Source organism: Lithobates pipiens, unplaced genomic scaffold (genome assembly GCF_037356315.1).
Source record: "Lithobates pipiens isolate NorthernLeopardFrog02 unplaced genomic scaffold, aLitPip1_a1.2 Scaffold_16, whole genome shotgun sequence".
Lineage (NCBI taxonomy): Eukaryota > Metazoa > Chordata > Amphibia > Anura > Ranidae > Lithobates > Lithobates pipiens.
Genome location: NW_027507748.1, coordinates 158,839,981 through 158,854,392, shown reverse-complemented (window position 1 = coordinate 158,854,392; position 14,412 = coordinate 158,839,981). Strand labels below are relative to the sequence as shown.

Genomic DNA, 14,412 nt, shown 5'->3' with positions numbered 1-14,412 from the left:
AGAATGTACTAAATGTGAAGAAGATATGAGCAGAATTGTGGATATTTTAGCTTTAGCTGGCTATGAACACTTATACCACATTAAGTTCCACATACTGTATGTTCATTCCTGATTATATAGTAATTATCAGACCCTTAATAGCTTGTTATTCACCCATTATGAATATTACCTCTGTGGCATGTACCGGATGAGCTCCTTGTGTATTGTGAACCGTGACATTAGCTTTTATCTACATAGGCAATAAACAAGGGAATACTACAAAAACACTGCCCTAATGTTGTCTTCTTTGAATTGGTTACTGTGTTTTCAAAAGCATAAAAATAGTTATGACTATCAAACATTTAGAAACCTTGTATAAGAATTTTAAACATAAGTACATCTCAGCCACACATGCTTCATGCACAGAAAAATATCTGTTGATTTCATCAGAAATCCAGTGAGCTTCTGACTTCCAATAGTGAGCTGACAATGATTCTTCTGCACTAAATTCGGGGCAATGTTATTAGTCTGACCTAAGTTCTCTCTTGCTAGACCACAGAACTTAACCTGTCCCCATGTCAATAATTCCTCCTTGTTTACCTATACCCCAGGAGCTGCCTTTGGATTAAAGTGCACGATCAGCAGATTATAAATGTTAAAGTGATTGTAAAGGCAGATTTTTTTTTTATCTTAATGTATCTTATCTATCTATCTTATGTATTAAGATAAAACGTCTTCTGTATGCATCAGCCCCCCTCGGGCCCTCTAACACTTACCTGAGCCCCATCTAGATTCAGCAATGTGCCAGGATTGTCTCAGCTGCCCGGGACTCCTCTCCTCATTGGCTGAAAAAGCAGCACAGTGCCATTGGCTCCTGTTTCTGTCAATTAAAGTCAGTCAGCCAATGATGAGAGAAAGAAGGCTGGGCTAGGCCTCGGCTCCATGTCTGAATGGACACAGGGAGCTGTGGTTAGGCTTGGGTGCCTTCCATAGCAAGCTGCTTGCTGTGTGGTCACTCAACAGGAGGGAGCGAAGAGGAGAGGAGGATCAGGGCTGCTCCTAACAAATCCACTGCACAGAGCAGGTAAGTATACCATGTTTGTTTGTTTTTTAACAAAAAAAATATGAGACTTTAGTATCAACTGTTCCACAGTGTATGCGTGTATATATTGATTTAATTCCCAGCAAAACAGTACTGCTGCCTTGACTCCCAGAAGCACCCTGCTGATCTCTCCTGTCACCAGCACCTACAAGAATTTTATAATGAAAGTGGTTGTAAAGGCAGAAGTTTTTTTTTATCTTAATCCATTCTATGCATTATAACACAAAAAGCCTTCTGTGTGCAGCAATCCCCCTCAGCCCCCCTAATACTTACCTGAGTGCCATCTTGATCCAGGAATGTTGCACACGAGTCTCGGCTAGCCGGGACATTCCCTCATCATTGGCTGAGACAGCAGCAAAGTGCCATTGCCTGCTGTTAATCAAAGTCTGTGAGCCAATGATGAGAGAGAGAGAGGAGGCCGGGTCGGCTCAAGCTCAGTGTCTTATTGGACACAGGGAGCTGTGGCTTGGGTGCCCCCATAACAAGCTGCTTGCTGTGGGGGCACTCAACAGGAGGGAGAGGCCAGGAGCACCGAAGAGGGACCCGAGAAGAGGATTTGGGCTGCTCTGTGCAAAACCACTGCACAGATCAGGTAACTATAACATGTTTGTTATTTTTAACAAAAAGAAAAGCAAGACTTTAGTATCACTTTAAGTTTATAATGTCACACAGAACTAAGAAAAATAAAACAAATGAATTCTGGGACATGCTCTGGAGGAAAGGAAGGGTTGGGGTAAATCTGGGTCCTAAGAGCTTTAACTTTCTTACAAGCCATTGTTACTAATAGTGGTTTATAGGTACAGACATCATACTAAATACATGTCCCAGACTGTTCTTTTTTTGGGTTTTTAGTGCAAGACCAAGTATATGTCTTTTGGAACTCTAATGTTAAAATGCTTCATTACTGTTATATCCCCAGATAACTGGTGAGGACATAGCTGGTAATAACTCATTCAAGCACATTTTATTCTTGCTTTAAGCATATCCACACCCTCTATCTTGCTGTCACATGAGAATACATCCTCAGTGCATTTGTCTCCTTCACTTTAGAGATACATATTTTGGCTGCATTTGTATGCATGTTGGTGCTTTTGTTATTCAAGGTCTTTTTTTTTTTCTTTTGCCTTTCCACAGTCGCTGTATTTTTCATATTTATATCACTGCACAGCTGATGTTTTCATGCAATAGAGGTTGCTAAGCAACTTCTCCAGACTAACTGAAAAGGTTTCTGTACAGAAAAGTAAGTCTAAATTATAAATGCGCTTTACATTTCCTTCTTCAAGCACATCCCCTGGGGTCACATCTTGTGTCAATGATGTCTGCTCCTACTACATTGTCCACTGATAGGATTGTCAAGAATGGATTGTCAAAAGGCTCACTGATGTGGTTTCAAATTTACCTTTCACACATGTCAGAAAATCTAGTCTACATAGGGAATAGGAAGGAACAATATATTAAAGTGCCTTAATCGCTGTTATGTCCATAGTCAACTATTTTCGGTCTGTAAAAAGCAAGATGTAGTAAACATGTGCTATTGATTGTATATGGACAAGCTAGAGTTATTGAGTATCCATAGAATCAGAAAAGAGAGGTTTGTTATTGAAGCAGAACATGGCACTGAGCAAATCACTTGTGCTAATGCAAACAAAATTATTGCACAGAAAATACTGCAGTTCCAGCTGAAGACCAATTCAATACTGAAGTTGTCATTTAACTCTTATTGGAATTATTCTTTATGCATTACTTTTGCAATAACAATTTACATGAAAAATATGGGTTTTGGTCAAACAAAGCCAAAGAAAATTCATAGCTCAACTTACCAAACAGCTTGTAACAAACCAAATTACAGTTTGCGTTAAAACAGGGGTTTCGTTTGCACACATTTGCAAATACAAGTGTAAGCTGCAGATCTACTTCATGGCACCACAGTATTATCTACAGTTCTAACTCTATACATTTTTGAGAGCCTCCATAGTAGAAGCACATGCATAATAATGGATAGATAGAGGGCAAGTAAACATGGAAGGAGCTGCCTTTCTTTAACCACTACACTACAGGGCACTTTCACCCCCTTCCTTCCCAGCCCAATTTTCAGCTTTCATCGCTCTAGCGCTTTCAGTGACAATTGCGCGGTCGTGCTACACTGTACCCAAATGAAATTGTTATCATTTTGTTCGCACAAATAGAGCTTTATTTTGGTGTTATTTATTCACGACTCCGTTTTTTTTTTTTTGCGATATAAGCGCAAAAAAAGCGGAAATTTGGAAGAAAAACAATATTTTCTTTTTTCTATTTGAAAAGAAATCCAATAAAATCAAATTTTGTCATACATTTAAGCCAAAATGTATTCTTCTACATGTTTTTGGTAAAAAAAATTCAGTTAAGTGTATAATAATTGGTTTGTGTGATCAGGGACATATGTACGCAAATGATCATGTACATATGTGTGCAGGTGATCACGTACATATGTGTGCAGATAATCATTGGGACATGTGATTTTAGTGGGACATATGTGGGGGACATGTTTTTATTATTAGGGACATGTGTTTTTATTATTTGGGGACATGTATGTTTTGGGGACATGTGTGTTTTGGGGACTGTGTTTGTACTGTGTGATGTGTTGTAATGTAATGTGTGATGTGTTGTAAAAAACAGCTCATACTCACTGATCATCAGCCGGCTGCAGCGTTCTTCTCTCCTCTCCTCAGCGATGACTTCCGTGTGAGGAGAGGAGAGCCGATTGCCTAGCAACCGGCTGTTTGTTTACATCACATGATGGCCGTGATTGGACACAGCCGTCATGTGATCAGGAGGGCCAATCACAGAGCCCTCCTGCCGATCTGAGATGTGCCGTGTCCGGGTGACACGAGCACATCGGGATCACGCCGCTGCGCGGGCACGCGCACGCGGGCACGATCCCGCTACTTCTGAAGGACGTTCCTGAACGTCCTATCAGGAGTAGACGGCTCCCACCCAGCCGTATATATATGCATTGGCCGGGTGGGAAGTGGTTAAAGGCACATGGGTGCACTGGACACCCAGCATATAGCACAATGGCAGCAAAGGCTTTCACTGCATCCCCTCACCAGTATTCCAATGGTACAAACAAACGGCCACTAACTCCACCTATAACTGGCCTACTCAGCAAGGAGCAAATGGAAGGGTGACGAATGTCAAACAAAACCAAAGAAAATTGCCAGCTCAACTTACCAACCAGCTTGTAACAAACTGTATTATCCTGTCTAACAGTTTTAATTAAAAACAGGGGTTTAGTTTGCACACATTTGCAAATACATGCATTGCCACTTAACAGCACACCAGTATTATCTGCAATCCTAACTCTATACATTTTTGAGAGCCTCCATAGAGGACAGGTAAGCCTGGGGGGGGGGGACCCTTCTTTAAAGGCACAGGGGCACATTGGACACCCAGCATATAGCACAATGGCAGCAAAAGCTTCCAGTGTATCCTCTCACCAATATTCCAACTGTACAACCAAATGGCCACTGCCCCCACCTATAACTGGCCTGTGCAGCAAGGAGCACATGTTTTTAATGCAATTTGTTAGGCAGGATCATTTGGTTTGTTGCAAGCTGGTTGGCAAATTGAGCTGTGAATTTCCTTTGGTTTTGTTTGACATGTGTTACCCTACCCTGTGCTCCTTGCTGCATAGGCCAGTTATAGTTGGGGCAGTGGCCATTTGTTTGTACTGTTGGAATACTGGAAGGGGGTGCACTGGATGCTTTTGCTGCCATGGTACTATATGCTGGGTGTCCAGCGCGCCCCTGTGCCTTTATGGAGGGGTGAGTTCCCACCCCTCCTAAACAATGCAAACCTTTTGAGCAAATAAGCTAGAGCTGCATGCTTAATCGTTAAAAAAATGTGATCTCGATTAAACCTCCCTCACAATCTCTATGCAGAATTTCCTGATTCATTCATGAAACAAGTGTAGAGAATTCACTGCTCACTTAGGCTGGATTCACACCTATGCATTTTTTTAGTGCTTTTTGCATTTTGCAGATTTGTACTACAGAACACGTTCCATAGAAAACCATGTTAAATAGACTGTAGTGCAAATCTGCAAAATTCAAAAAGCACAAAAAATGCATAGGTGTGAATCCAGCCTTAGCTCTCAAAAGGAACAAAACAGCAGCCAAGATTTTCACAACATTGTTTGCACTGGTACATAACTATAAATATTGTAACTTTGCTCTTAGATCAAAGGAATGAACTTCAGTGCGTAGCTGAGGGCAGTTTAAATTTAAAAACTAAACCTTTTTCTGACACTAGTTTTTTTACAAAATGTAAATCTGTATTTTTTGCTAGAAAATTACTTTGAACCCCCAAACATTATATATATATATATATATATATATATATATATATATATATATATATATATATATATATATATATATATATATATATATATATATATATATATATATACATTTATTTATTTTTTGCGGAGACCCTAGGGAATAAAATGACAGCAGTCTTTCAAATGCAATTATTGGAGTAAAAATACACTTCAGTGAATAAAAAAAAAAAGAACTAAACCGTAAAGTTAGCCCAATTTTTTTGTATATTGTAGAGATGTTACGACGCGAGAATCGTGAGAGAATTGTGATCTTTATTCTAAGAAAAAAATTGTGATTCTCATTTTAGTCAGAATAATGCAGCTCTAATATAAGCATGCATGTGTCCCTGTGGAGCACTTTAAATACTAGCTCTGGACTGTACATGGGGTCTAAACATCTTCCCAAATTGTGATTAAGCCCCATCTTCCCTGTCATTCAACTGTCAATGGAAGAACCTATGTTATCTACTAACATTCTGCCATATGTGAGTTTAATATTAAGTAATGTGTCACATAACTAGTAGAAGTCCAGCTGACATGAAGGCATCCCTTAGACTTCCTGTCCAATACCTCTTCGAGTTAGTGATAGGGTGTAGCAGGACGAGAATTTGCACTGGTTTCTCTATTTTATTTCATTATATATACTTTCTCTTTAACATTTCTCTATGTTATTATTGTCTGTAAATAAATTCTATTTATTTGTTAATTTCCTTAAATTTTGTATATTGTGTTTGTATCCTTTTGTTGTGTGATCACTGGGTGCAACGGATTGTCCTTTTTTATATAGGGTTCTCCGTTGTTCTCAATTATTGTCATCCACTGTATGGCGCCCCACTTGTTGCCAGCATCCCGTTCGGTAGATTACATCTACTTCATGGGTTCCCCTGATATATGGTCGTCATGCCACCTCACCCATCGTTGGAGGCATACGGACACACAGGGTGTCTCCGTGGATTCTTCACATCCATTGGGCATTGTTCCATTGGTGTGGGACATTGGATTGGCCTGGCAGGACTGCACCCGCCTCCTCTCTCCGCCGTTGCCGAATGAGAGGACGGCCAGCTCTTTCGTTTGTCATCCTCTGCTGGCGTCCGCTCTGCTGTGATCGTATCTTTCCCAGCACAGCGGAATGCTGGGTACTGTAGTTTTTGCCGTCAGCCGAGCCTTTCCCGCACATGCTTAGTTCTCTCCCCACATTGTCCGCATCGAGCCGGTGACGTCAGACGCCGGCTCGATGGATGGGGGAGATATAAGGCAGGCTTTCTTTCTCAGCTCTACATGCGGGGTGTGCGTTTCCCTGCACGTTAGAGCGCCACTCTGTATTTCTGAGGTAATATATTTATTTATTCGATTTGAATACATTGTATCTTCACTGGTTATTTATTTTCTCTTTCTTACGTCCTTATTTTGGCCGTTTCCTAGGCGAACTTCCCATAGAGGGGCAGCCCAGCTCTGCACTTTCTTACCGGCTCAGCTGTGCACTTCTTGAGCCTTAAAAACCACATGTGTGAGAAACCCCTTAGTGGACATTTCTATCTGCTCCATCATTAACCACTTGAGATCCGCGCTATAGTAAAAAGACGTCTACAGCGCGGATCTCAATTTCCGGGACTACGTCTATTGACGTCGTCCCCTTTAAGAGTTCCCCGAGCGCTCCCGGGAGCGCGCATCGGGGAAAATCTGTGTTTGCCGTGTCCGCTGGACACAGCCAATCACAGATCGCTGTAAACGGCCAATCACAGCGGCCGTTTACAGCGCGATCGCCTCCTCCAATGGGTGATGATCTCAAATGTAAACAAATGAGATCATCACCCATTGCCGAACGTGTCTCCTCACACAGCGATAGCGTGTGAGGAGACCGAAGGTTTTTGTGAGTGTGTGAAGTGACAGTAAACTTATAAAAACCCGACCTGTGCCCAGATCTACCCTGCCAGTGCCCAGATCTACCCTGCCAGTGCCCAGATCTACCCTGCCAGTGCCCACCTGTGCCCACCTGTGGCCACCTGTGCCCACCTGTGGCCACCTGTGCCCACCTGTGCACCGCCAGTGCCCACCTGTGCACCACCAGTGCCCGCCAGTGCCAGCCAGTGCCAATCGGTGCCCATCTGTACCAATCGGTGCCCATCTGTGCCTCAGCAGTGCCCATCTGTGCCGCCTAAGCAGTGCCCATCTGTGCCGCCTCAGCAGTGCCCATCTGTGCCGCCTAAGCAGTGCCCATCTGTGCCGCCTAAGCAGTGCCCATCTGTGCCCATCTGCTGCCTTATCAGTGCACATCCGTGCAATAAATCAGTGCACATCTGTGCCGACCTATCAGTGCCCATCTGCCGACTCAGCAGTGCCCATCTGTGCCGACTCAGCAGTGCCCATCTCTGCCGCCTCAGCAGTGCCCATCTCTGCCGCCTCAGCAGTGCCCATCTCTGCCGCCTCAGCAGTGCCCATCTGCCGCCTCAGCAGTGCCCATCTGCCACCTCAGCAGTGCACATCCGTGCAATAAATCAGTGCACATCCGTGCAATAAATCAGTGCACATCTGTGCCGACCCATCAGTGCCCATCTGCCGCCTCAGCAGTGCCCATCTGTGCCGCCTCAGCAGTGCCCATCTGTGCCGCCTCAGCAGTGCCCATCTGCCGCCTCAGCAGTGCCCATCTGCCGCCTCATCAGTGCACATCCGTGCAACAAATCTGCACATCTGTGCAATAAATCAGGCCTCTGTATGTGGTCAGGCTGTGTAAAAGTCTCACACATGTGGTATCGTTATACTCAGGAGGAGTAGCAGAATGTATTTTGGGGTGTTATTTGTGGTATGCACATTCCGTGTGGGAGAAATAAGCTATTACAATGAAAATTTTGTGAAAAAAAAAAAAAAAAAAATCGTAATTTTGCAAAGAATTATGGGAAAAAATGACAACTTAAAATAACTAACCATGCCTCTTACTAAATACATTGGAATGTCTACTTTCCAAAAAGGGGTCTCAAGAATGGAGATAGGCCTTAGTACATCAGATGTGATCTTTTTTTGCAAATCTTTATGATTTGCACCATAGCTTGTAGACTCTATAAATTTCACACAGATCCTATAATATGCAAAAATTTGGGTTATTTTTACCAAAGATGTGTAGTAGTATAAATTGTGGCCAAAATTTATGAAGAAAAATTGCTAATTTGCTAAATTTTGTCACAGAAACGAAGAAAAATTCATTTTTTTTCAAAATTTTCGGTCTTTTTTCATTTATAGCGCAGAAAATAAAAAACCGAGAGGTGATCAAATACCACCAAAAGAAAGCTCTATTGGTATGAAGAAAAGGACAAAAAAATCATTTGGTTACAGTGTTGCATGACTGAGTAATTGTCATTCAAAATGTGAGAGCACTGAAAGCTGAAAATTGGTCTGGGACTGAGGGGGGTTTAAGTGCCCAGTAAGCAAGTGGTTAATTATATCATTATAGTAAGTTCACTTTAACTTGCCATGAATTCCTTTTTACAGTGTATTTTTATTTATTACGCTTTCTCATTTCCTATATCTTCCCTTTTTCTCTTCATTTCATTTGAATTTGTTATTTCATATTTCTTTCATCAATTATCATTTTACTCTTATATCTGTCTTGTCCTTTTTACCTAATTCTAGTCAATGAGGCTGTTGCCCGTTTTCCTCATAGTTTTGAGGTGGTTTTATCATCGTACTATATTTTTCTTTATTTTTATAAAAAATACTTCTCATAATTTTTTCATATATCCATTTAATATGTCTCTCTCATACAATTATTTCCCATCATCCTTTTCCTATTCTCTTAGCACTGCACTTATCCCTATTTATGTTATATTGGGATTTTACGTGATAGACCAACACAAAGTGGCACATAATTGTGAAGTGGAAGAAAAATTATAAATGTTTTTCAACTTTTTTTTACAAATGCATATCTGAAAAGTGTGGCGTGCATTTGTATTCAACCCCCTCTACTGCTACCCCTAACTACAATCTGGTGTAACCAATTGCCTTCAGAAGTCACCTAATTAGTAACTAGAGTTCACTTGGGTGTAATTTAATAACAGTATAAATAGCTGTTCTGTGAAGTCCTCCGAGGTTTGTTAGAGAACCTTAGAAAATAGGCATGAGACGAACAGGCCTCCATTCGGTTCGCACCAGAACATGCGAACAGGCAAAAAATGTGTTTGAACATGCGAACACCGTTAAAGTCTATGGGACATGAACATGAATAATCAAAAGTGCTAATTTTAAAGGCTTATATGCATGGTATTGTCCTAAAAAGTGTTTGGGGCCCTGGGTCCTGCCCCAGGGGATGTCTATCAATGCAAAAATAAAGTTTTAGAAACGTCAGTTTTTTTCGGGAGCAGTGATTTTAATAATGCTTAAAGTGAAACAATAAAAGTGCAATATTCCTTTAAATTTCGTACCTGGGGCTGTCTATAGCATGCCTGTAAAAGGGTTCATGTTTACTGTGTTTAGAACAGTCTGAAAGCAAAATTAAATTTCTAAAGGAAAAAAAAGGAATTTAAAACTTGCGGCTATAATGAGTTGTCGGTCCGCAATACACATAAAAGTTCATTGATAAAAATGGCATGGGGATTTCCCCACAGGGGAACCCCCGAACCAAAATTTAAAGAAAAATGCGTGGGGGTCCCCCTAAATTCCATACCAGGCCCTTCAAGTCTGGTATGGATATTAAGGGTAACCCTGTACCAAAACGTAAAAAAATGGCATGGGGTCCCCCCAAAAATCCACACCAGACCCTTATCCAAGCACGCAACCTAGCAGGCCGCAGGAAAAGAGGGGGGATGAGAGAGCGCCCCCCCGAACCATACCAGGCCACATGCCCTCAACATTGGGAGGGTGCTTTGAGGTAGCCCCTCAAAGCACCTTGTCCCCATGTTGATGGGGAGAAGGCCCTCAACCCCACAACTCTTGCCCAGTGGTTGTTGGGGTCTGTGGGTGGGGGGCTCATTTGAATCTGGAAGCCCCCTTTAACAAGGGGACCCCCAGATCCTGCCCCCCGTGTGAATTGGTAATGGGGTATAAATGTACCCCTACCATTTCACAAACAAAAGTGACAAAAAAGTTAAAGACAAAAGACAGTTTTTGACATGTCTTTTATTAAATTCTTCTTCTTTGCCCTTCTTCTCTCATCTTCTTTCTTCTGGTCTTCCTTCAGTGTTGTCCTTCTTCTCCATATTCTTCTTCATCTTCTTCTTCCTCCGCTCTTCTCGTCCCACATCTTGCTCCAGCTTCTTCTCCATGCCGTCCACACGATCCACCTCTGTGGGAGTCTTCAGCAGTGTGATGCTCCGCTTCTTCTGACAGTTCTTAAATAACAGAGGGCAGGGCCACCCAGTGACCCCGCCCTCCTCTGACACACGGGGACTTACCTATGACTTTTCCCGTGTTGTCAGAAGGGGGCTGGGTCACCCATTTAAGTAATGTTATGTTAGATTATGACAGTACTCCCTCTTATGAGGCCTCCCCCTCCCCCACCTAGTTCCAGGCTTAAAGGGAAACTCCAGATGGAACCTCCTCAACAGAAGAGGAGCAAAGATCTCAGATGCAGTGATTTATACCTCTCTACTAATGAATGAATGAATGAAATACTTATATAGCGCACAATGCGAACTGAATCGCCTCTACGGTGCCGGGAATCCAGAACTTGACTAACCACATACTTTGGATTATCCTCAGAGACCGGAACCGAGGTAGGGAAAGGATGAGAGGACTTATTGAGGACTAAAGGCTTCTTAGGAATGTGTAAGGGCATGAGAAGCCCATTAGAAGTCTGAACAGGGTCCCCTAGACCCTCAAAGATGAGCTGGACATCAAGCATAGGACCATCAGACTGGGCAGAGGACAGTGGATCCCTGAGGTTAGGTTGGTTAGAAGGTCCTGAATAGGAAGAAGCAGGAAGCTCACTGGGCACAGGCTGGACTGGCATAGCTGGTGCAGAGGCCGACTGAATAGTATCATCAGGTGTAGCGACCATCTCAATAGCATCACAGGGCGTAGCGACTGTGTAACTTACGGGCAAGTTAGCCTGGCCATGCGTCCAAGGGAGATTAGGGTCAGGCAAAGGTAAATGGTTATGCAAACTGGAGTGAATGATCGGCTCAGGGTCATAGGTGGGCTCCTCATCCAGAGTTCCACATCACCTAGAGAGTGCATCAGTCTGACCATTGCAGGACACACCCTAGAGATTGCTATATACAGCATTAAGAGCAGAAGATACTGGGATGGTGGCAACACGAAGTTTCTCTTTTGGGGTAACCTTGAGTAGACAGGAAGAGGAACAGGAGGAACCCCAAGCCACGATCTGTCTAGCAGCCCAGTCAACGTGTGGAGAATGGAGCCGTAACCAAGGAAGACCTAATATGATAGGTAAGACAAGGAAGGATATCCACTCCTGGTGGAGTGTCCCTACTGACATCTTAACAGGAAAGGTCTGGTATGGATAGGGCCCCCTGGGAGAACAGTGTCATCAATCGCCAAAACCACCAATGGCATTGTAAGGGGCAAAAGGGTAAGTCTTATGGATGGTGCAGTTTCCCAATCCATGACATTGCCAGCAGCTCCGGATCCAGATTTGCCAAGACTGAATGAGGGGAAGCGCCGACATGAAGGAACACAGAAAGGAGAAGACAAGAAAGTGAAGGTGATATTTCAGGGTCTAATACTCCACCTTCCAGATGTATTAGCCTCAAGCGTTTTTCAAAGATGAACGAAGATAACAAGTGTCACGGAAATGACCTTTGGCCCCCACAATATAGGTACAGGCCCAGTTCTGCACCTAGCGCGTTCTTCAGGAGATAACTTGGTCCAGCCCAGCTGCATAGGTTCCTCAGCAGGCAGGGGGTGCTCCTCAGATCGAAGAGAAGGGACTGGGAGCTCAGGCTGCCTAAAGAACGGGGAGTGCTGGCGTCTTTTTTCCAGGGCTCTCTCCTGAAAGCAAATATCAATCTGGTTATACAAGGTGATGACACCATCCAGATCAGTAAGAAGGGATCTTCCTGCTAATTTATCCTTCACTCTATCAGAGAGGCCATGTAAAAAGGTTGCAACTAGGGCCTCAATATTCCAGCTCAGCTCAGTAGTCAAAGTACAAAAATGAAGAGCGTATTGTCGGAGACGTAAAAGAGCGCTGGCCGCTGAGGAGACACGACCGAAGATATTCCGAAAAAGTTTAAAAAAATCAGACAGGCTAGAAACCACTGGATCATTCAGTTCCCACAGAGGGGCAGCCCAAGCTAGTGCCTCCCCAGACAGGAGGGTAATAATATAGGCTACTTTTGCCCAATCGAAGGAAGTTATGGGGCAGAAGCTTAAAATAAATTGTGCATGAGTGGGACTGGAGGAACGTGCAGCAGACATAGTGTCCCTGTTGTCTAGAGGTGTCGGGGTGATTGCCAAGTCGTTGGTCGGGCTCAGCTGTTCACAGGCTGCAAGGTGCAGCAGTCTTCCCAGTGCTTTATTAGCTGTGCAGTGTACGACAGCAAGGTGGTTCTCAAAAAAATCCAGTGTTATAGGACTTCCCAACAGCTGATCCACCAAAGGTACCATCCAAAACGTCCTATGTCATCTTTTTTTCACTTTACCAGTCAGCAACGTCCAAGACTATTTAGGCAGTACCCTGAGGCATCAGTCATTGAACTTGCCAAGATTATTGGGACTCAATGGAGAGCACTTTCAGAAGCTGAAAGACAAGTATATATAGATGCTGCAAGGGTTGATATTTTGAAATACAGAGAAATATAAAAAAAAATAAAAAGAGAGTCTTGATCCTCTAGACCAGGACGTACTGAAAGAGAAAAGAAAGCAGATGATGCAAAGAAGAAAAAGTAGGAGAGAGAAAAGGGAAAGCAAATTACTTGTGAGACCCAAAAGAAGTCTTAATGCCTTCAATATCTTCCTGGCACAAAAATTACAATGAGACTGAAGGCAATACTTTATTAGTAAAGATGAGGCACTTAGTACATCTGTGGGACAATTTGCCTAGTTTAAAAAACTGGTGTATTTGCAGTTATCTGAAAAAAAACAAGTCAGGTACCAAAATGACTTCAAGGCTTGGGAAGAACAGATGATCAAAATTTATCATGAAGATCTTGTTTGAACTAGGATAAGAAAACGTCTTTTGAAAGGAATATTTGTGTCGGCAGAGAGGGAATCTGGAAAAAAGGAAAAGAAGAAGTCTTCTGAACCTGCTGAATGAAGGACAAGAGGTCCTAAAAAGCATGAAGAGTAAAATCATGAGGATTTACAGTACTTAAATACCCCACAGACTGTGCAACGTGGTTCCTTAAGGAGGACAATAGCAAATGGCATTAGACATGTGCAGAGTAAAATATTTCGTTTCGGAATTTCGTTTTCGTCCGAAAACTTAATTTATTTAGTTACTCCCGAAATTCGTTTTTATTTATTTTGTTTTTCGTTCAAAAATTGCATTCGTCCGAAAAGCCACATGAATTACGGTCGAATCTGTCTTTGAAGGCTTATGGTGTCTGTCAAATGTATAAAGAAGATTCGACGGAGCTAGTACATAGCATACTTTAGAACCCTATTAAAGTCTATGGGACTCCAACGTTCAAAATCTAAAGTGCTAATTTTAAAGGCTAATTTGCAAGTTACTGTCCTAAAAAGTGTTTGGGGACCCGGGTCCTGCCCCAGGGGACATGTATCAATGCAAAAAAAAGTTTTAAAAACGGCCGTTTTTTCGGGAGCAGTGATTTTAATAATGATTAAAGTGAAACAATAAAAGTGTAATATTCCTTTAAATTTCGTAGGGGGGGGGGGGTTGTCTATAGTATGCCTGTGAAGGGGCGCATGTTTCCCGTGCTTAGAACTGTCCCTGCACAAAGTGTCATTTATGCAGGAAAAAAAGTCCTTTAAAATCACTCGCAGCTATTATGAATTGTCGGCTCCATAATACAGAGAACACTCATTGAAAGTCATTGATAAAAAAATAAATAAATAAAAA

General features: G+C 42.6%; 1 pseudogene; it reads left to right on the top strand.

Moving 5' to 3' along the window:
- Positions 1–4,134: 4,134 nt before the first annotated feature.
- LOC143984117 (transcription factor A, mitochondrial-like) lies at positions 4,135–13,680 on the top strand (annotated as a pseudogene).
- Positions 13,681–14,412: the final 732 nt, after the last annotated feature.